The sequence below is a fragment of the Perca fluviatilis genome, chromosome 20, assembly GCF_010015445.1.
Source record: "Perca fluviatilis chromosome 20, GENO_Pfluv_1.0, whole genome shotgun sequence".
Classification (NCBI taxonomy): domain Eukaryota; kingdom Metazoa; phylum Chordata; class Actinopteri; order Perciformes; family Percidae; genus Perca; species Perca fluviatilis.
The window spans coordinates 16,649,212-16,673,723 of NC_053131.1; the positions used below are offsets into that span (position 1 = coordinate 16,649,212).

General features: G+C 42.8%; 1 long non-coding RNA gene across 2 annotated transcripts in view; it reads left to right on the forward strand.

The window, feature by feature from the left end:
• Positions 1-24,512, forward strand: part of LOC120549650 — a 63,036-nt gene that overhangs the window by 2,768 nt on the left and 35,756 nt on the right. For both annotated transcript variants that reach the window (XR_005637412.1, XR_005637413.1), the window contains exon 2: positions 51-285. This is a non-coding gene — a long non-coding RNA (uncharacterized LOC120549650). The remainder of the gene's footprint in view (positions 1-50; positions 286-24,512) is intronic.

The window sequence follows — 24,512 nt, forward strand, 5'->3', positions numbered from 1 at the left end:
ACAGCATCTTAAACCATGAATATCATTTCTTTCTCCCCCATCTCCCTCAGCTGACCTGTGTGGTGCTTCAGAAATAATAACAGCATTGAGAACAGCAACAGCGGTGACAAGAGCTATTACAACGCCATGCAACACAACAACAGAGGACAGACAGCACTCAGCACCAGATGGGCGCTTCCTATGCCAGGCAGGAAATGGCACTGAGCTCCCTCGCCATCATATTTCATTTTAGCAGAAAACAGAGATGATCATCACTTCATCCTCGACACATCCATCCCCCAACGGGTGAGCTGTAAATTCCTTTCAGTTTTTTTGTTCTTATTCTCTGCGTGGATCCCACTTCAGTTGTCATCGTTGGCAAGAAGTATTGGGCATTCAAACTCTAATATTTAGCCTCTGAGCCTTTCCTCTGCCTGCTGTGTCGTCTCTCTGGGTGGAACAGAGATGATCTGATTGCGGCTGACCACACACAGATGTGTACAACTGCATGACATGTGTGCTCATGTGCACACAAACGCACTTACTTAAATGCACATGTATACAACACAAAGCTCTGTTACCATCCTGACAAAATGTAACAATTGAGCCTGTGAAAACAGTTGTATAATGTCTTCTGTGCCGCTGGGGGCGCTTTCTAAAGACAAAGAAAAAAAAAACCTGAGGAGGGCGTCAGGGTGATTTTGAGTTCAGGTTGAGCTTGGACAGTTTACATTCAACAGAAAGTCTGTGTTACAGCCCAAAGACAGGTGTTTTAAAGATGTAGGCATTTAACAGATAGGGAGGGTCTAACAAAGATTTAACACTATTGAATTGCATTATGGTAATTATGTTATTAACAATCCGTGACAAATAGCACCATATTAATTTAAAAAGAGCCAGAGTAGATCATAAAGGCCCTGACACACCAAGCCGACCGTCGGTCCTAGTTGGGCCGCCGTCAGCCCAACTAGGATGCGTGTGTCCTGCACCATCGCCAAGCGTCGGCCTTCATCTGCCTTTTTTCTGCCTTTTTTCGGCCGAATCAACAATTCATCTGATTGGCTGTTCAGCTTGAAAACGAGAGAGAGGAAAACAAACAAGAGACTGACAGGAAAACAAGGCTCCTTCATTTTTCATCTTATCTGATCAATGTAATACATATCAGAGCTGTCAAAACTGGTCAAAAATGGCGTTTGAATGTTTCTTCTAAAAAACACACAGGTTCGAACGATTGGAATAAACATTTTTGCACATAACTACTTGTGTAGGCATATTTACATACTCTACATACCTACACATTACAAAATAAACTAACTTTAATAAACTAATATCCTATACCGAGATATTTAATATAAAGACCGTAATAGACCTCTCTTTCTGCGCCCCCTCTGCACCACTGAACCATTAGCCCCCCTAGCAATAGCAATCAAGCTAGCTTTCTAGCCAGCCGGCCAGCCTCTAAATTAGTTAAATGTAGCAACTTAATGTGTAATTCACACGCTCATGTCACATCGTAGGAAAGCACATTGCTACCGCCAGATGAGTGACATGTTTTTTGGCTAATTTGGCCAGTGTATGATGAAGGCATGTTGGGTGAATGAAATTAGCAAGCTAATGTTAGCTAACGAGCCAGCAGCAGGCCGTTCGGTCGCTCCCACTATAGGGAAACTTCTCTGCCGAGAGAATAGATGACAGCCCTGAAGAGGGACAGTCCGGTTAGCCATCTCCGCTGTCTTCCCGGCAGGAAGTGCAGAGGGACCGTAGTCGTTATGTCGCTGATTTAGCAAACACACTGTTTGTTGTGGGTATCATAGCAACGTTATCCGGTTTCCGGGTTTCCCTTGTTGAATGACAAATAGATTACTGCTGCCTGCTGGTATGAAGAGTTATTTCCTATCACACAGGCGCAGAACATACGTGGTACTTGGCTGTCAGCTGTAGTCTCTGCCAGCCCGGTCTCATGGAAGTTCGTGTAAATGTGACGTTATTTGAATCTATTGATACGTGTTCACGGAGACGTTTTTGTCGTTTTTTACGTGGTGGACAACACGAAAATGTGAACTAATGTATTTCAATGGGAAGCATATTTCATGGCCACAGCACGAAATCGTAGGGAGTAATATAAAAAGCCGAAAATCCGCGTAGGGAGGTTGGTCGGGGTGGTGGATGGGTCAAACAACACAGGACTTTCACCCGGGCGAGCGGGGATCGCGTCCCGTTTGCGGCGCTTTGTTTCCCGGGATGGCGTCCCTGCGTGTGCGTTTTGTCCCGCGTGTTACTGTGGCGCTGTCTCCGCCGCGGATTTCTTTCCCCCGGCGTCTAAGGCGCCTTTCCCCGGCGTTTATGGCGCCCTTTCTCCGGCGTTATACGCCCTTTCCCGGCGCGCTTTTCTCCGGCGTTTAAGGTGCCCTTTCCCGCAGTTTTTCCTAAACCCAACCTCCGCCATCCCGTTATTGTGTGGGGGCGTCCCCAGCGGGCGCCTCGCGGGCCGTCTCGCTGGCGTCTCCCGGCTTATGGAGCGTCCTTTTCGGCCGCCTCCCGGCGGGTCCCCAGCAGGCTGCCTTGCGGGCGCCTCCCGGCTTATGGAGCGACCTTTTCGGCCGCCTCCCGGCGTCCTTTCCCCGAGAAAATAATGTGACATTTACACGAAAAAAATAACGTGACAGTTACACGTAAAAAACGAGAAAAACGTCTCCATGAACACGTATCAATAGATTAAGAATAACGTGTATATTTACACGAACTGCCGTGAGACCGGGTTGTCTCTGCGGTGTGTTCCAGTGCTAATTCTTTTGCCAGACGAGGGCCGACGAGAGGCAACGCCACAGTCTGCTGCCGTCGCCATTAGTCCACGCCCATCGGCTTGGTGTGTCAGGGCCTTAACAGTTCGAAACCATACCATATTTAATTTGGATAAATAAGACAGCACTGATATTATAAATAACACTAACTTTGGGTCAAAGCAACCCATTGGCTTTGGTAGTTTTGCACTCGCAGTATGTGTTATATGTCTTACAGTAACCACTAGGGCACCAGGACAACAGTTTGTACAACCACTCAAGCACTTCTTAATAGCCCAAAATTACAAATAACAAACTTGCCTCAAAGGGCAATTACAGTGTGTACAAATCAGTTTTTTAATCCTTGGTTCGGATGAGAAAAAACTAAAAGGAACAAACTAGCAAGAGAAGAGGGATCCCTTTCTGGGATGGGCAGACAATGTCTTATAAACAGACTGGAAGATTAAACAAACAACGTTCACAGAAAGAAACACATTAAAGGCATTATAAAACCTGAAAAACACACCAATTTCATGCATGCATGTGTGTGTGTGTGTGTGTGTGTGTGTGTGTGTGTGTGTGTGTGTGTGTGTGTGTGTGTGTGTGTGTGAGTGCATGCATACATACAATATATGTGTGTGTGTATCTGTGAGACAGCTTTATCCCTGTGCTGCGCGGTGCAGATGATGTGCCCAGTTCTGCTGTGTAGGCCCTGTGTTGAACAGATGTCGTGGATGCTGATACTGTCCCTGTGCTGAGCATGAACAAATTACCGGCTGATACACACGTGGAACACACACACACACACACACACACATGCTGCAAATATGACCTTCAGATTACAGATGGCTATCAGAGGCTGCCTGCTGGATTTGCAAGATGTAAAATACTGATGGTGTAATCCAGCATGGGACAGAGTGGGGTATAACATGGGGCAGGACGGGCACCAGATGGCGGATGTGTATGTATGTTAGAGGGACTGTTAAGCATGCTGAGGCACTGACATTGGGATTATGGTAGTGTGTTTTTGATGTGCCACATCTAGGGCTATTATCCTCAACACAAATGCAGTTGGATAATAGCCCTAAACATTAAAGACACGGTTCCTTTTCACCTTCTCTTTGCTCACGTTGCACCATGTCAGAAGGTTATGAACTTCCATTATTAGTTAATGGAGGCCTGCGTTTATAGTGACCTTGAGTAGCATGTGAGCAGTAAGCTGAATAAGAGAATGCGAGCACGAGTGCTTTGACTTTCAACCTCGATTTCCCCGTGGTGTATGGCGAGTAATATCAGACAGATAGGGAGGAAGAAAGAAAGAAACACAAACTGTAAAGAAGAAAAAAAAGGGAAACAGTGTTGTCATATGAATGAGGCCTCGTTTAGTTCTTTGACTTGCAGAGATCACAAGCCAATTGAGCTGGCATGCCATAATACGGTGTACCATCCTGGGGAACATTTTCTCCTGCACATCCTTTTTCAATTTCCCCTCCTCCCCTCCTTCCCTCCTTCCTCCCCTACTCCCGTCTCTTACATCGTTTTTGTCCTTGCCATAATTTCATCTCTGTGCACGTCATTAGCAAGCTGGCGCCTAATGAATTTCTTATCTCTCCGAATTCAGTGGCTGTTGTGATAACGTTTATTGTGCTCAGTTTTACTATTCACTACATCTGAGGCAGGGGTGTGTGTGTGTGTGTGTGTGTGTGTGTGTGTGTGTGTGTGTGTGTGTGTGTGTGTGTGTGTGTGTGTGTGTGTGTGTGTGTGTGTGTGTGTGTGTGTGTGAAAGAGAGGTGATGAAACAGAAACATTGAGTGGCGGAGACAAAGAGGGCTCCCAACAGTGGTGGTTGTTTTGGTTGTGTATCATCCAACATTTAACTTTTAAATGTGAACATAAATGAAAGTATTGATGTGTGTGAGGTGTAGAAGTGGATGGCAGCACACTGGGAGGGATACAGTACATGGATACACAGAAGAACAGGTGGCGGGAATGACAGAATGAGGAGAGGAGGAAATGGAAAGAAAATGCACAAAGGAGTGGCTGAACCTTATTGAAAAGAGACCTTGAAAGCAAAAAGAAAATAGGAGCCACTTAGTAGAAACTGATACAGCGAGGGAGTGTAGAAGAGGGAGCTCAGAGATGATTAAACAAGTAGAGAAAAAAGGAGAGAAAAAAGGATGGGAGGACAGAGATGTGGCAGATGGGAAAGTGCTGGTCTGTTACTAATGTTCCTCTGAAGAATTAAAGTCCAGGAAGAGGTTAGCACACATACTTCGAGACACACACACACACACACACACACACACACACACACACACACACACACACACACACACACACACACACACACACACACACACACTGTCAGCTCAGTATAGGTGTTAGTGAGGGCCCCTGTAAACATCAGCAACCACCTACTGGCTTTCCTTCAGCAGTAGTTAGTGACTTAGTGACCCATGCAACCCCTCACACACGGGCATCAGTAGTAGCGCATGGTCGATCCAGAGTGTCACCTCGCTAAATACGGGCACGCACTCACACATACACAGACATTACTTGCTGTAAGTATTAAGCACATTCCTCTGACACCTTTCCTGATAACCGAGTGCATGTGGGGTGAGATATGAGGAGTAGGGAGGAGTGAGGAAAAGAGGAAAGGGAGATTGAATGAAGAGCTAATAGCAGCTGTGTCACACTGTCAGCATTAGTGTAATGTGGTGTCAAAACAAGGCCTCATTGAGCACTTGAGCTGTATTTGAATGTACAAGGAGTACAGTAGTACTATTGTGGCTTGGGAACCTGATTTCCTGTTGGTAACATTGCGCTTTATGTGATTGTTAGGTTGTGGCATGTGTCATCCAAGCATGTAAATAAAGGTAATTGCATGTCTGGCCCTTGCAGACTCTACCCACATTTAAAGGGTAGAAAACAACCTTATTGAGGTAAAATAATTGCAAATAATAATAGTAAATAATAGCCATGATTCGGCCCTTTCTTTTACAAGGGAAGTCCCATAACTCAACTAACTTTCAAATTTAATTCCATCTGTTTGCAGCAATCTGTTGCGGTTCAACTTCCTCACTGTACAGTTTTGAGCAAAGAATCTAGAGCCATATTCCTCAACTTTCCTAGAACCATCAGTGACAGAAAAGTCATGTTTACAGCATCCATACCAATAAAAGCTTCATGTGTTAGTTTGAAAATTCAAAATTTGACAGTGTTATGGAGTGATGGCAAAAAAAAGATCAATCGACGACTATTAAAAATAGCATCATCCTCAGTTACGGAGCAACAACATAAAATTCAAAGATACAAATCTTGCTTGCACTGATTCGCTGTGAACGCTTTCCTGAATCACTCATATGCTAGAACTACATGCAAGGACTTTTTTCTATTGTCATTATGTTTGTACATACTGCCACTGTTTTGCAGTTTAACAGTGTTGCACAGTGCATCATCTGGTCTTTGAAAAGCACCAGTACCCTATAAGCATGGTAGATTAGCCTCCAACATACCTTGAAGGCAGTGATGTTACACACTAAATTGTACTCTAATACTGCAAGGGTCAGGGGATACAGCAGTGCTTTAGTTAGAGTGTCAAACAAATTAGGCTCTTGTTCTCCGAAGTCTTTGAAGGAAAGAAAGAAAATGTATCTCAATCGATATGTTGAAGGACAACAAGCAGTGAGTGTGAAGAGAAGTGACACATAGACACATGCTTAAATCTCTCCCGAACTAAAGGTCAGAAAGAGGTAAGCTATGTTTAGAAATTATTTTAACACAAGTTAAGGCTATGAGGAAAGGAGAAGGCGTCTCGAGAGAGGCTAACGCTGGCTTTCATGCTTTCATTTGATGTAAAAATTCCACTTTCAGGCCATTTCACGTCTAGCCACTGAAGAAAGAATTCATTTGAGGATGCAGAAAGGGACAAGTTGGGGGTGGCAGTGGCTCAGTCAGTAGGGAGTGGTTCAAGTCCCCATACGGACCAAAGTATGGTGGTGGACTGGTAGCTGCCTCCTGGGCACTGCTAAGGTGCTCTTGAGCAAGGCACCAAACCCCCAACTACTTGGGGTTCCTTTCCATGGGCAGCTCCCTCACTCTGACGTCTCTCCATTAGGCCGGTTACACACTGGAAGCGTCGCGCGAGCGTGTCAGCTGCGTGGCGTGTCCGTTTATATTTCGGCTCCCATGTTAACAGGTTAGAGCTTACACACTGCCGGCGTGAGACGCACGTCTCAGGCGCGGCTCTGCTCGAAATAGAACCGACGCCTATTTTTCACGCGAGACGCGAGCGTGTTGGAAGCGTTTCCAGGCAAAATAGAATAGGAAAATATGTTTATATGTCATTTAGACACAAATACATAATAAATGACATATTGATGTTTGAAAGTCTAGGTTTTGACATCAATGTAGATATAAATGTAATACAAAATTTCAGAGAAAAGATTTTCAAATATTGCACCTGTCATACAGAACGAAATATTCTGTAACATATTTTGCAGTCAATACTGCCGACGTTGTCTTGCTTTAATCAAATCAGTAGGCTATATATAAATGGTAGGATAGGCTACGATAACAACGTAGTGTGTGTTCTGAGTGACGGTCCAACATCAGATAGGCTATATAGGCTCTTTACTGCTACACAAAGTTGTTCAGACAGCCCACTTACCCATTTATCAGTTTGAATCTGTCGGCACTATGTCCCGAGATCAGCCCTCCCTCTACCTAGCAGCAGGAGCAGCGCTGCGTCAGACACGCTTCTGGTATGTAGGACACAGAAAAATCCACGCAGCTGAGACGCAACAGAAGCGCCACGCTCGCGAGACGCGTGCAGTGTGTAACCGGCCTTAGTGCATGTAGGTACTGAGCAAACAGAGTGAAAACGTTGTAATTTCCCCGTGCAGGATTAATAAAGTATACATTATTATTAAATTAAGGCAACTCATGAACCTGTAATGACGACATTTTTTAGTTTTCTCTCATTTGTATGAATGTGTGTCCATCCATCCAGTCATCCATACATACAGATCCATCCTCATTGTCTTTTGTTCTTTTGCAAGAGGAGCTTACACACCCCTCATCCAGTTCCGCACCTGCAGCTCAGACAGCCATTGTACACGGAGTAGCGAGTCTACACAAGGACCCAGAAGCTACATTACACTCCCACTTCCCAGTTTCATCACAGTACAAGCAGCCAGAAAGCAGCCACCGTGTTGTTCGGCACTGCAGTGCTTGCCAGCTGTCCCCATGTCCTGGGCAAGGCTGAAGTGGGCGCGGTCTGCAAAGAGCTGCTTAACTGCCTCAGCATGAACATCAGGAGCGCAATTGGGCTAGCTGTCCCCACGCATATGGCCCTGTTTTTCATTTTTGGGTGTACACAGTGGAAAGAAGAGGAGAGAGAAGGAGGTAGAGCTGAGAAATGAAGGAGGGGAAAGCAACAGAAATACAGAGACAAGATAGAAGGATAGGTTGAAAAAGATGGATGGACAGGAAGAGAGACTGAGAGAAGAAAGAGACAGAGATGGTAAACCAGAGTGGCAAGAAATGAGTAATTGAGGGAGACAGAGAGAAAAGGGTTGAGAGGGTGTGAAATGCGAGAAGAGAGTTTAATTTGTTTTTCGGCAGTGTCGTGCCGTCACAGAAATGTGTTTACCAGCCCCTACTTTGCCATTAGTGACACTCGGGCGCTCCTGTAGAAGAAACCAAATAGGTTCATAACTGCCTCATGTATCCTCCAAATGTCCCTATAGCTCTCCGTCTGTTGGACTGTGTCCGTCCGTATGTCTCCTCTCCTCACTTCATCCATCCCCCTCTGTCTGGCTGTGTCTCCCTTCTCTTTTTGTTTTTTGTTTTCTCTCTCTTACTCTTGTCTGTTCCCTCCTTGTGCTCAGTCTTTCTACAAGTTTGAACCGCTGCCTGTTGTCGTGATAGAAGGCTGAACCAGAAGTGCCACAGTGCAATGAGGGGTGGAGGGATGGAGAGCATGCAAATGAGAGTGCAGGACAGATACAGATGGGGCAGCAGTAGCTCAGGTCATGGGGACTTGGCTTTAGAACCGGAGGATTGCCGATTCAATTCCACCAAGTACAGAGTGTGGACTGTTTGCTGGAGAGGTGCCAGTTTGCCTCCTGGGCACTGCCGAGGTGCCCTTGAACAAGGCACTGAACTCCCAACTGCTCAGGGATGGACATGCTGACAAGTTATTGCGTATTTGGTTATTAAACGTAGACTGCAATGAAGGCGACTTCTAAAATGGGACACAGCTACAGAGTGACAGAGAGGAAGAGTGAGCAAGACAGAAGGCCAGTATTGACTGTATTGCAGCAAGTGATTCAATATTCACTTCTTTTCTCACCTTACTGAACATCTTTCTTGAGTCCCAACCCTGTCCTCGTAACAAATCACACCACAGAAGCTGGTGGTGAAAAATACAGTTTTAGCCTGTACAAATATACATTTTATCGTTGTTTGCACAACACCTTGCATTGCAGCTCTGTCTATCTTCTGACACTGCCAGTCACTTTGATACAGTAGTACCTTTGACTTCACAGCACTTTAGTCTTTCAACCTGGCTGCTTTTATCTCCTTTGCCTGCATAATAGCCTTTGTATCCATCTTGCTGCCATCCTCTGCAGGCTGTACTATGCCCTTTAGCAGCCTGCATGGCAGCTCTGTGTCCCTGCCAGCCTGTCGGCTTGCTCTCTCCTACCCAACGTTTCTTACGTACTGCTTCACTACCAGAAGCCCATCAATCTTCACATCCTTAAGGCTGGAACTGACATTGTGTGCTTACAGTAAATCCAAATATGACATACTGTGCACCAGAAATGAGTGACACAAATGACAAAGAAGACGAGAACAGAAAATCTAACTTGACAGATGAAAGAACACCAGTTTTGCAGTATATTGGTGATAATTGATGATGAAGTTCTTGCCTGCTTGCATGCTTTTGGGTTTACAGTTTGGAGTCAAAAGCAGCCTGGAGGTGAAAGGTGTCACTACACTGACTCTCACTGTGGCTGCTGCTAAACTCTTTAAAGGTGTTAGCTTCCTCTCATATTCTGGTGTCAGAGCTGTCACAGAGCGCCACTCAAAGAGCGAGTCGGAATATACCCTCCGTTAATATTTTAACAGCTCAAACAGTTGGAGATCATGGAGAGTGACAGGTACATGTGAGGCAGATTGAATCCGAGGGTCAATACATGGAAGAGAGTCGGACCAAAGTGTTCTAGTCTGAGGTCTTTTTGAGTCAACATTCAGCATCGCTGTGTTGACTTAAAGATGTTGACTGGACGGACAGAAAAATAGATATAAAAAGATGGAGAGTTTGAAATATGTTGGAAAAACATCAAAAGAACAAAAAAATCTGTTCTGTGGTTGTGTGTCGCCATCTGCACAAGTACGTACGTGTGTGTGTGTGTGTTTGTGTGTGTTTGTGTGTCTTGGGAGAAACTTGTGAATGGGAGGATTTAGGAGGGAAAAGTTGGAGCAGAAAGCTGCTGGAGGTAATCTTGTGGCCTACAGCCGATAACAGCTTTACACCTGGAGGCTCTTAACAAACGCCTGGACCACAATCAATCAACCAAATGTCCTAGAGAGAGAGAGAGAGAGAGAGAGAGAGAGAGATAATGACGTAATGCAATTTTGAGACCGTATAACAATACTGTATGTATAATTACATTGAATGATACACAAACGTGCAATTTTTTAGGATTTTCACATAATTGTGCTACACCATTTCATATTTAAAGTCAGGCCGGCACCTATGGCGATAAGCGGTAACTGCAGGTGTGTTTTTGGATCTCACTTTGACCTTTAAAGTTTCATCACTCTTTTCTTTGTTTATTTGGCCATAGTAACGGTTTACTCGCAATGCTAGAAAAAAACGGCACTTCACACACTCTCTGGCGAACCAAACACTTCCTGAGTATGTCGTCACAGACACCCAGTTCGTAATACTGCAAATGCAAGGACTTTCATCAGTGGGCCACAGGCTCAATCACCGTTGTGTTACCTCATATGGCGGTAGACAGTGACTTAGAGGCATTCAAATGAAAATCTTTGAGATTATTACTTTAAAGGGGCACACCATTGTTTAAACATGGCAAAGTAAAATGACTAGTCACAGGAAGTACAACACAGCCTGTGAAAATAGCTGTATAATGTCTTTTGTGGTCCTTCAGGGATTTTTATCAAGTCCGAGAAAATTACTTAAGTGGCATCCCTTGGGTAACCCAGCTAGGGCTTGAAAATGTAATGTTTTTTTAAGCTAAGCCCATGTCATGAAAGAAATTAGGGGTTTTCTTGGCCTGTGCTACTTTGATTTAACCATTATGTTTCAAATCTGCTGCTAACAAAGGAATGACTGTTAAATGAAGTGCTTGCTGGATCTGTGAACCTTTCTGAGGATCTTGTGGCCGTGTTCTTCACCCCACCCCAACCTTTTTGCCCATAGGCGTTATTGAAAGACTCTTTGATCAAATTTTAAGCATACCCTGGTCTTCAAAAGCAACTTAACATCACATGGTTTAACTTCACATTTTGACGCAGTGATGTACAGGTATGTGTCAATAAACTGTGACATCACTGTTGGGTGTGGTTACCGGTGCAACAAAGCACCTTCTTGTTTTTCTTTTTTTAAACTTTGTTTATTGACGTTTTAAACAGATACAGTGACATAATACAGTCCCAACAACTAAACAGGCATACTCACACAAACATACATAAACACATGTAGACAGATCAACTCAGAAATATCTGCTTTACACAGGGTGCAATTTGTGAAAAAAAGCAGAGGTGTGGATGTTTTTTGATCGTGCAAAACAAAAAATGCAAGAATTAAATCCCCCTTTCAATACCATGGATATAGTGCCACTCAGCCAGCCATGCCAAAACATTAATTTATGAACTTTAATATCCAATGGAAAAGTAGTTCAAAATGAAATAGCACAACGTGGTGTCAACATAAAACAGCGCTTTCAAGCCAGAGAGGGGGGTACATACATTTTGTCCCCACCAGAGATAAAAATAACTCAGCAAAGGCAGGGACATGTAGATCAGAAATGGGGAAACCCCCATGCAACCCCCCCCCTCCATGGTGCCACCATGTGGATGCACATGGTGGCACATCAAATGGCCTAACTTTGTGTGTGTGAGTTTGTGTGTTGGGTGCACGTGTGTGTGTGTGCATAGCTGTCCGTCTGCCTGGTCCTGGCCTAATGGGCTTTGGCCCTTGCATTGCTGACAGAAAATCAATGACCCACTCGGTAGGCCCAATACTGCTACTGCTGTGCATTGAGAGAGAGGGAGAGAGAGGGATAAAGGCTGGTGGACGGTTGACCACTTGTAAACACTATGGATTCATGTCGGTGGCGTATGACAGAGTTATCACACATCTACTTTCACTGAATCTTAATTTCCATTGTGAGCTGTAATCTTCTCATCCACAAGCTCGCACACAACCCTGTGGACTGAGACAACACACTGGATTAGTACACTGGATGCACAATGCCATTTGTATTTCTGAAAAGCATTAGGGCCAGAGACTTCCATCATTATGTCCCACAATGGGGTCAGGTTAACCAGATAAGCTTAACTTTAGAGAGTCATTAGAGGAGGATGTCGGAGAACACAACAGGCCGACAAAAATGAGGAATATGGAAAGAAGAGATCAACAGATTTAAACCGTACAAGTGCAGGTTGTGAACAGTCTCATGGTGCATTCTGGCAGTCAAATGTGGTTCTTTCTGAATCTGAGGCAAGTAATGTGGGAGCGGTGTGAAAATCTGCAGTGAAGGTGTGAGAACTCCAATTTAAATTTGAATTTAAGATAAGAAAAAATTAAACTTTAATGATCCCTTTGGGGGAATTAGTTTGGTGCAGAAGCAAAAGTAAAAGGATTCAACAGCAAAAACAGCTTTATAGAACATATTAAATAAGCAAAAAAGCTGAGCTTTTGTTATTACATTTTCTTACAGTTTTCATACACACAGCTTGGGATTGTCATGTAAAATAGATTATGATAAAAGAAATATGTGCTTTATACCGCATGCATATGTAAAAGAAATGTTATTACTGATGGTTAGTTTATTCACAATAATAAATAATAAAATAATAAATAAAAATATAAACTTGACACAACTCAAGAAGCCAGAACCCAGCAGGACGGAGTCTATCTGAATCAGGCAGCGTACTGGAGGTCAGCAAACTCCCTTCGCAAGCTCTGCTGTGGGGATTTCCCTGTGAAATGCTGGATCACATGGTAATCTCAGTTTAATACACAAATCCCCAACCCCAATCCAATCAAACCTAATACCCCCCACTGGGCCAGGCATGGTAGAGCCCACCAACTTTCCATCCCTCCCATCATCTCATCGAAAACTGACATCGCTCCAGGTTAGAATATCCCCGTCAACTGGTTTAAGTGTATGAAAGGATTTACAGTAGGTGTTTGGTACAAGAGAATTTTGATGAAATAGGTGTGAACATTCAATATTAGAACACACTCAGATCAATAGATAAATGTAGGCTAGAGCCTGCATTTAATTTTAAATGATTTATAGTCTTAGTAAAAATAAATCATGTAGTGTTTAAAAAAAGATCCCAAAAGGGAGAGAATTACAGAGAGAGAAAGAGAGAGAGGTGTGTGTGTGTGTGTGTGTGTGTGTGTGTCTGTGTCTGTGTGTGTGTGTCTGTGTCTGTGTGTGTGTGTCTGTGTGCGTGTAATGCCCAGCTGGCGGTGTTTAACGCTGTCCCAGAGGGTTTTAATCCAGATTATCAGGAGTATAAAGTCACTGAGTCTCTCTCTCAGATCGGCCTAGCCTACTGCTTAGTACACACACACACATACACATACACAGAGTCACGCACGTGTGGACACAGACACGCGTGCATGCGGACACAGACACACACGAGCGCGGACATCCACTTGCTCTGTCATTCCCTCTTTTCAATCCTTTTCACACACACACATGCACACATGAAGGGAGTCCCTGTTTTGGATTTTCCTCTAGGAGGTGCTGTGTATCCAGAGAGAAAGCGTTGTCTGGTTGGTGTGTTGGTGTGTTGGTGTGTTGGTGTGTTTTCAATTCTGACACAGTTGCCTCACGGGTGCAGCTCACCCTGCTGCGTAAAGACCTCAGATCAACTGCACTCAACTTGACCTATTTCAACATATTCACAACTTTATTGTTGCCTCATTTGACATTTATGTGATACCTTAAACCGAATGTTCCTCCTTCGAGTAGGACCGTTTGATCCTATGATACAGCAATCAGTGCAGACATCTATATCTGTACTGTTCGTGACTTTTCGGACAAAACAACAAGGCTGGGTTTCCATCCACCTTTGAGACAGCTGCTCTATCATTTACATACAGCGGTGTGATCTGCATATCACCCAGTTGATCTGGATTAATTTCAGCGTGTTTAATCTGATGGGGGAGATTGATGCTTGCGGCAGGGAAGGCTGGTCTGTGTACGTTTCCTCATATTCGCTCGCTCACTCACACGTCCCAGTGACAGGCAGTCTGATTGGATCACAACCAGTCATTTTCCACTCAAATAGACAGCAAATTAAATGTCTGCTACATGCAGCGTTGCTGCCTGGTCAGAATCCAGGAAGAGCTGTGGCCTTTCCCCTGTTTCCTCCTATATATATATATATACATACACCCTCTTTTTTTCTTTTAGTCTATGTCCGTCATCTTATCTTTATCTCTAATTTTGCTTTCTCCCCCCCCCTGATTGTACTACCCCTTGCCTTTTTCTCCCTGTTTTGCATTGTCCGTGCATGTATGTTTCCTGGTGCTCTGTAAATTAGCTGAAAATGGAAGATTAACCTCTGGAGTCGAGAAGCTTCCTTAATGCGCTCTGTTCCTCTCGGTCCTGTTCTCTTTTCAGTAAACCACTGCATTACAATATCATTTAATGGGAGCATCTAATTGGAATCAGCTGGAAAGCAGAGAAACTGGGTGGCCAAACCTTTTACTAGGCAGCAAGATTCAAACATGGAGGATTATGCTCATTAAGAGACTGTGGTGCAGAATTTATTTTCGTGTTTTTCCCCTGGTGTTTCTGGTTCAACGTCACAAACACGCCGAAAAACAGATGTTAACTTGTTTTGCCACAGCGTTTTGATATAGTGCACAAAACTGCAAACTCTGCTGTACATTCACTTGATATCTTCGCTACTAAACTTAAACTGTCCACCGCTCAGACCCTATTGCTCTGCATTCACTGCGAATGAGTCACTCTCTCCCTCGCTCCACACACACACACACACACACACACACACACACACATGCACACACACTACGTACTGGCTCTTCTATTCACCAGAAGAGATGTGTGACCCTTACAATTCTTACAAGTAAACAGTAGAAAGCAGCATGAAGGCCAGGGAAAATGTTACGGTGGTTAATTTTTAAAATATCTGTTCTTTAATCAGTTTCTCTTTCAAACTTTGTACCAACTAATTTTGAACTACGTTTAAGGGCATCATGCTGAAAAAGGGGCGAAAATGAACGTGTCCACCCGGACAATCACTGCCGATTGGAGCTGGAGCCGACAAATACCTGTGGCTACTGCAGAGTCATTTGTCCCGGGAATTAATGCCAATTGTAACCACTGTTAATGTTATAGGGGGTAAGTGGGTTATTTGACCAGTGGGTAAGGGCTTTTATTATCACCTAAAAAACGCTTTCAAACACTTGATTCATGCTGCATTATCTGTGTATAGTAATTATATTTTTTTTTTGGACCTAAAAAAAAACATGATTTCACCCACCTCAGTTATATCCTCTATGGTTTACTGGCATACAAGCTTCACCATGGTTTCCACTGACACAAGAATGAGTAAATACACCGTGTCCATGTTTGTGGGTCCTTTACAAAGGAAGTGTTTTTAGCAGTTGTGGGCGGCCTCTTCTGCTCCTTTTCAGTGTGAATGTTGCAATGCTTAAATTTGAGCGTAAAGCCTTCCTTTGTTACAGTTTGGTCAGATGAAAGGCAGCACGGTGATTCACAAACATGTTGCCTGGAGGAAACTACAGTATTGCTGATCAGTGTTTTACACACTGAATTAATTATATATTATAAAAATATATTGTATACATAAATTGTCAGTTGCAAAACAGTCCTTGCTTTTGCTCTTTTATGTAAGACTTTTTCAGCCACGCCTTAATCTTCATCTCTTCATCTAGCGGCATCATCAACATTTTAGCTGTACTTTTGTGTTTAGTGCTAATTAGCAACGTGTTAGCACGCTAACTAAGATGCTGAATATGGTACATTACCTGCTAACAATCCGCTTGTTGTTATTGTCATTAGGCTATGCGTATGCTAGCATGCTGACATTAGCATTTAGCTTGAAGAACTGCTGTGCCTAAGTACTCCCTCACAGAGCTGCTAGCATGGCTGCTAAGTCTTGTTTCTCCTGTTATTTACATTACATTTAGTCTGTATCATTAGATAGCTGACAGAAAACCAATAGAGGACATCACAATTAACATCCTAAGCAAGTGGGTACAGCTGTTATAATTAATCTCTTAACATGAGCAGCCTACTTGTTTTCCTGAATCTTTACCATATTTAACAATGTGTTTGTGATTTAGTTATTAGAACTCAAGCAGTACATACATACTGCTAGTATGTAACGCAATTGTTTTTTGTTGGCTTGTTAATTTCAGTTAAATGCTTAACATAACTGGTCAGTTATTTCTCATCATTTTACATGTAATATAAGAGCAGAAGCAAACATTCAGGTATCAACACAAACACCCACACACATACACAAACACACCCTGTTCTCAGGTTATTACTGGCTGTCATTGTTTAATTCTTGCTCATTAAATGCTCCAGACAATGACAAAGCGCCTCAGTCTCTGACAGCCTCTTTGTTAACCCTCTCCCTCTTATCTCTTTCCGCCTTGCGTTCTCGACCCTCTCTACTTCGCTTTGTGTCTATTGTATGACACTCAAGGACGATTTGACGGCGTCCCGAGCCACCACTTAAACATTCCTATTCATCTCGAACTAAAACCTGCGAGAGAGAGAGATAGAGAGAGAGTGAGAGAGAGAGAGAGAGAGAGAGAGAGAGAGAGAGAGAGAGAGAGAGAGAGAGAGAGAGAGAGAGAGAGAGAGAGAGAGAGAAATACTAACTTGGAACTGTCGAGAGAACAATTTGCAAAAGCCTTGGAATGTCAGATAGCACTTGCCACTTACTGGTAATATAAAACTCGCAGTGATGGAGACAACGCTGATGGCATTGGCGGCAGTGACAGTGGTGATATAAGATGTCATAACCTTGCGTCCTTGCGCCGACCGTTTTACAACCATCAATCTGCTTGACCTTTATCCAGGACTCAGGCCCATCATACATCCTTTCTCTCAATTTATTTCACTCTCTTCAAACCTGCCTTGACAATGATTGTTACAAAGAGTTTTGGGTGTATATATGAGAGAGAGAGAGAGAGAGAGAGAGAGAGAGAGAGAGAGCGAGAGAGAGAGGCTGCCCCTGAGTGCATTCACGTAAGAACCGGAGCCACCTGAGAGCAACGGAGCACAGAATAGTGAAGATGAGAGAAAATGAAGAGACAAAAGCACTTCCCTGGTGTAATTATGCTTTCATTTCATGGCCAAGTATCCACATGATGTGCCCTGCATGCAGAGACCCTCATTAGAGTTATTGCACACCAGTAATGTAACTGGCATCTGCCTGTAGAGAGCACGAGTGTATGTAAAGTGAGGGTAAAATGGCAAAAATAACTTCAGCAAAAGATGTGGCGGTTATAGCTGAGTGGAGGCATCTTCTTGCTTCAGATGAACTGTGAAGTCTGGCATCCCTGAATCATGAAAGAGAGTGCTTTTGCTTCCATGTCATTCTAAAAAAAAGACAATGATCTACATTTTTTAAACCAATAATGTATTATCTTAATGATAATGATTTCAGCAGTTTAGTGGTTTCCTTTTATGCCACCCTATTGTTTTGTTTAAAAAAGAGCCTTCTTTTTTTGTCCTTTCAAAATGGTTTATCAGGCCCTCCAGAAAAACGCGATTATGCGATCGCATAATTCAATGCATAATCAGCCAAAGTCCGCATATTCATGCGGGGGCCGCATTTTTTCAAATATGCCGCACTTTTCCGCGCAAAATATGCGGTGCTTGCATGATTTCATAATCCCTGCATTTTCGTTGCAAAAAAGTCACATATATCTTAGCAAAAAGTTGAAAAAATTTTATGTTTACTTCACACAAGAGCAGCCATTTTCCCCTGTTGCCATGGGAACGTTATGAAGTGACGTAATTACGCGACGTGAACATCATCGAAAAGCAAGGGGGTAAGCTTCGCTTCAGAACTTGAACCTCCGATGGCGCCATTTTGTTGCTACAAAGGTATCACCTCCTGTTAGCATTCCACTGACCGCCATTTTTTTCAATCACAAAAAAACTCGCGTTTTTTGGAAGGACTGGTTTATATCACATTTTCGTATCAGGAAAGTCTCCCCTGTGCTGCTCCTGAAAGTAAAACACAGCAGCAAACGGGAAGCCTTTTCGAAGCATTACCACAAATACAAACAAAGCTGAAAGCGAATCTGCAAAACTTACACTACTTCAGTGCAAAATTCCCCCTGCATCCCCTTTGCTAGTAAAGCAGCAGTATCCTGATGCAACAAATAACTGTAATGTGTCTGACTGTGCGCTGTCATGCACTACCTGATGCACTGTTGAGGAGGAATAGGATGCTAATGTAGTTAAATCTGCACACTCATTACTGCAGCAGGGACTCACTTCATTAACAGCCTCCTGCTAATGTGCCACTCTACTTGTTGTGCTTTTATGTGTGTGTGTTTGCCAATGTCTTTGTTGTGTGTGTGTGTGTGTGTGTGTGTGTGTGTGTGTGTGTGTGTGTGTGTGTGTGTGTGTGTGTGTGTGTGTGTGTGTGTGTGTGTTGTCTGGGTGTTTAAATGGAGCTACAGTATATAGATAGTCTGGCTATCACCAGACCAAGCTCAATCTTTTAATATAGAACATTAGTCTGGGGAGTCTGCTCTGTATTTTCTACTGCACAAGGGGCGTGATCAACAGGCATAGTTCAAATGTACGCAGTTGGATAGTCCTTCAACCAATCAGACCAACAATCCGGGTGACGTAGCAGCGACAACGACATCATCACGCTTTGGTGGCCGCTATACGCACAACCGGCACATACGGGTACTTCGCGCCCCCTTTTGGGGGATAGAAAACAGACGGTCCCATAGAAGTCAATGCAATTTGACGTGTGTTTGGATCATAATTTTGACAAATGTGTGTGGATTTTTTTCTTGTTAAACAGATGGTTCGTTTTATACACATGTCTAATGTTTATTGTATAACCTAGCCTGAACCTGAGCATTCACGATACATTAATAAACTAAGGTTGATTGCCGTCTTGTCCCCCGTCTTCCCCTGTATCAGTAGATCAATGACCCAACATGGTGGCTGCATACTGCTAAATGTAGAAATACGTATCTGATTAAATCACTATTGTTCGGCTGCGTGTCGTCTGTAATTAATCAACCTGTTATTAATAACCAACTGTTCGATCTATAAGCTGATATTTAGTTGGAGACGACTGATGGCCTTCTGATGCTGCTAAACTAGCAGCGTCCCACTAAAGCTAACGTTACGTAGTAGTAACTGTCACCAGCATCATCTACCACACTGACTGACAATATTCACGTTTCTTATGAGCCTCATATATCAGTGTGAAAGTCTCGATTTAACTCGCAACACAACAGCTGTTTCTCTCCTGATGTGACAGCGCGATTCTTCCCTCTCATAGGGAGCCTCGGTGATGCTGGTCTGGTCTATAGCCTGGAGCCAAAACCCATCTATCAGGATCTATTTTAGGACATGGCAAGAGGACAAATCGAAGACCGGGGTTTTTGGATGTATTGTTGCCTTTTGGCATAGTTATTAATTCAAAATGGGTTTGTTTAAAGTAAAAATTTTGGTCGTTACGCTGTGGGATTGTTTTCCCCTAAAAGTGGGCGTGAATCTGTTCAGAGACATTCTATGACGTTGCGCCGGTTGTGCGTATGTTGAATGTAAACAATAAGCTGCTTGGTCGCTTCTCTATCATCATCGTGTTCAACCAATAGCGCGCCAGGTGAATAAGCCAGTTTGTGATTGATCCCCGCAAAATTGTAACGGAAGCAGGATAGATAAATGTACAGGTTTCCAGCGGTTTCCAGCCTGAGCTGCAGGGCGAAATCAAATTGCTGGCAGGTCGGGCTGGGTTTACTCAGTTTACTATGTAGATGATATGGTGGGAAAAACAGGCACTTGTGTGCCATTGCTTTTGTAGTAGTAGTACTGAATGTACAAATCATAAAAGTATAAGAATTTCATTAATCCACATCTCATCTGTCTTAAACTAAATATTTGTCTAACTCGTCTGCTCTTTATCTATAGTATGTATCCTTTGACTATTGGTGAGTGAGGAATAATGGCTTTTACCTAGATTAATGTCATCATTTATGGATTTTCATCAGCGAGGCCACAGAGTGGTTTTACAGCACAATGGGGAGGTTTACTGTTACTGAAACTGGGAAGCTTCTCTGCTTTCCTCCCTCAATACACTGCTGCTACAAACACACACGCACGACACACACACACACACACACACACACACACACACACACACACACACACACACACACACACACACACACACACACACACACACACACACACCAGTGTCTGGGATTCCAGCAATTAATGGGGCGGTAAATGAGATTGCTACTGATGTGTGGTAGCGAGGTAAGAGAAGGTGTGGAGGTGATGGAGGGAGACAGGAGGAAGACAGAGGAGAGCCAGGGGGAGGCAAACGGCGTGAAGATGTTGTGATGCAAATTAGAAACTTTTGCATGATTCAAATTTAGGTTAAAGTCCTTTAAAAATAGAGTTTTATGTAACTTTCGTATTTCTGCCAAACAGGCGTGAAGCTAAAATACTTGCAGAGAGCAAGTAGAAAACTTTACGACTCATGTTTGCATCGTCTCTGTATGATGTGTAGTAAAATATTTAAAAATGTGTTCTGTAATGGCACAAGCAACAGACATTCTTTTACAGTGGTTATATAACTCTCGCCATAAGTACAGTTCTACCTTCAGATACTTGGATATAAACCATCTGTGATGTTAAAGGCATATCATTAATAATCCAGTGATCAAGCCCTCAGCTGCCAAATTCTGCTTCAGGTAGTTATTTTACAACATTTCCTGTGATGCCTTTTGACAAACCCAAGAGAACACTTGCTGGCTCTCTGTGTTGTGGTAGAGAGGGATGCTGTAATGTAAGAGCAAGAATGTGAGTTTTTCCACTGAGGACAAATTAAGCTTAAAATCTCTTCAACTCAAGCCATGTTGCTCCAATGCATTATGGTCCCATGTTCTATTTTCAGTGGACAAATCATTCTTCTGTAATGGGATTCTTCATGTTTGAGAAATAGAAAACAGTAAAGCTCTTGCTTTTAGACTCGCGGGAACACTATTTAAAAAAAATTACATTTACCAGTGATGCTTTGGCTAGCTGAAGATTTTTCTGCCACTGTACCCATGCATGGTAATATACTCCAAGTATGTCATTACTGTATACCTACAGAAAAATACACCAATTAATGAAGGATGCAGGGTTTTTCCTTTCAAATGAAAATATATGGACTTATTTATCTTGATGATGATCACACATTTAGAGGTCTTTGTTACTGAGTTCTGCCTTTGCTCCCTCCTGGCGGCACATCTCATTGTCGTTTTTACACCAATACAAATTATGACCCACATCCTCTGACAGCGAGACTGAATCTGATCTGAATTGCTGATTACCTCTGCTTCTCCATTTGTCTCCCTCATTGCTTATCCTCAGCGACTGCAGCAGTGGCCCTGGAAAACCATGCTCCGGGGGGCGGCGACGACATTTCCCCTCAGGGGGCCTATTTTTCCTGCAGGTGGATGGTGCATCAGGAGGAAAAGCTATCCATTTATATCACTTAATCCAGAGGACACACTATTAGAGCGCTAGACAGGGGGAGGAAAACACACACGTACGTGCTTGGGCACTTGTATACACACAGACTCATGCACTTCTACGTAGTAAAACACACCCACAGGCACGGACAACACGCAAGCACACATGCATATGCATACAAACCGTAGCTCATGTGTATATAGATCTGTCACGGACAGCACATCAGCACATTCTTGTAAGTCTTGTTAACGTATGTGTGAGTGTGAATATGTGTGTATGGTTATGTGGTATTCCATGTAATTTTCATGTCATTCGTCAAGGTATAGATTTGCATAATCTGCCATGGCTTTATCCTATAATACACCTTTACCAGTTTATTTCATTATATTCTGTGAATTGCAGTTTCAACTGTGAAGCAATTTTATTTCCTACTTTCTAGAACGTCTATAGTAGTAGTTTAAAAAATATTATTTAATAGTTTTTAACGTTTTTTTGTACGCATGCTGCTTTTTACACGTGTTACCGAGTGTAATGTGTCGTTGAGTGTGTAATCTCTATTGATGTGTTTGAAACGTGTTTGACACACGGCGCATTTCATTTTTCTATCAACCCCCCTCTGTTCTCGGATGTATGGCTGGCAGTGCTGGTTGTTTTCTGTCACCGTGTCTCTTAGTAATCTGTGGGACTGCACACAACAAATGTCTTCAATCTGCTGTCTAATCACGGCTCTAAACAGGAGAACAATAACATGCTGACACCATACAGCAGATTATGGTGAATCTGCTCTGCTCTCACAGGGCTCTGCCGATCTGTTCCACCACTGTTACTGTTCCACACTGGATGGAATAGAAGAGAAAGATTCCTGTTAGCTAGCAGATTTCTTTAACAACGTCTGTGTTTTTTTTCTTCGAGTTCAGAAAAAAGACAAAAATTAACCCAATAACTTTGAGAAACTAAAGCTTCATATTATACAAATAGCAATTATAATAAGCCGCATTTCAAGCTATGTAATTTCGGATGAAAAACCGCCATAAAACAGAGTCTCACCCACTGCTTTTGTCATTATTCCCAGAAAGATGGCAGTGTTCGTGTGACGTCCCATTTGCAATGAGCTCCTGCTGTGGCTGAAAACACAATCCATTTACATGGACTTATCAAACTTGAAAACGCACAAAATAAATGAGAGCCATCCATGCATAATACATTTAATATTTAAAATGACTGGAACCATATTTTATCTGTATGACCACGCCTTTGGCATATAACAACATTTCCAATCTCAGCCTCGCTGCTTGCAGCTGTCACTCAAATGATATTACTGCAGCCTCCCTGCAAAAAAAATATCAAGCTGGGAGTAGAATCAATTGGATATGGCACAAATGGTAATGATATAATCAATATGCATCATGTTCTGTGTTTTAGATAAGGCATTTAATCATACTAATGACTATTCTTTAAAGTGAGTAAGTGAAGCACGATGACACATTGGAAATGCTACACTTGTCCTCTCATTCCGGTTCAGCTTGTGCTGAGAATTGAATCTCTTCAACTGAACAAATTGACTGTATGCAGTGAGCGAGGCAGCACTGTGACCTTTTCCCAAACAGTTCCACAGTACAGCGGAGCACCAGTTTCATATCTGTGTACAATTGAAAAAAATACTGGTTGAATAGGCAGCCCATTCCTCTGACTCTACCGCAAATAAATATAAGTCCTCCCCCCTGCCCATCTCATACTTTTCTGAATCCACTTGCAGGAGACCCCAACCAATAAAACCTGCTCTTCATAAGTCTTGAGGGGAGAGGTGGGCTAAGTTTGGGGAAATTGCCAAATGGAAAAGGCAATATATGGCTTAAAGATAAGAGAGAGAGAGAGAGAGAGAGAGAGAGAGAGAGACAGAGAGAGAGAGAGCAGAGGGACTAACTGCTTAAGGCTCTGATTTACACTCGGGATACAGAGACAGGAGTTAGAGGGAGAGAGGCCCTGAGCTAACTGGTATGGAGGACTAAAAATGACAGAAGGAAAAATAAATAAATAAAAGTAGAAATAAATAAATAAATGCAGAAATATAGTGAAAATAAATACATTTTGGTAACATAAATGGCTATTTCTGTATTTTTACATGTATTTATTTATTTATGCATTTCTATATGTATTTATTTATGTATTTATACATTTATTTATTTCTGTATTTCCACATTTCTACATTTATTTATTTATGTATTTCCACATTTCTTTCTTTCTGTATTTCCACATTTATTTTTCCCTGCGACTGTATGCTAATTGAGTGTGGGGTGCCAACATCAGTCTGAAGAAGGATTGGTTAGAGCGATGTGGTCGAATCTACTACTACTGCCTTGATTTCACTGGTACAAGGAAGCCTACTCGGTAATGCTGCTTATGTGCAGGTTGAACACCCCTATACAGCATAGTGTATATTAATGATAAACAACTAGATTTTCAAAACTGGAGGAATATATAACCGCCATAAACGATATTTTGAGATAAAATTGTGATAAAATAACTTCCACATCTATCTATCACTGACTGGAAGTGACGTAACGCGAGGGAGTCTGGTCAAGTTCATGCTCAAATTACAATGGACGTGGATGAAGAAACCGAGCTCTCCAACGTTGACGAGCATGCCTATGATTGCCCACAGGTCTAATTATGAGCCTCCTAGGCGAGATAGAGGTCAGGGGGAGATTAGGGGGAGATCAGGGGGAGGAACAATGGGCAGAAGAGA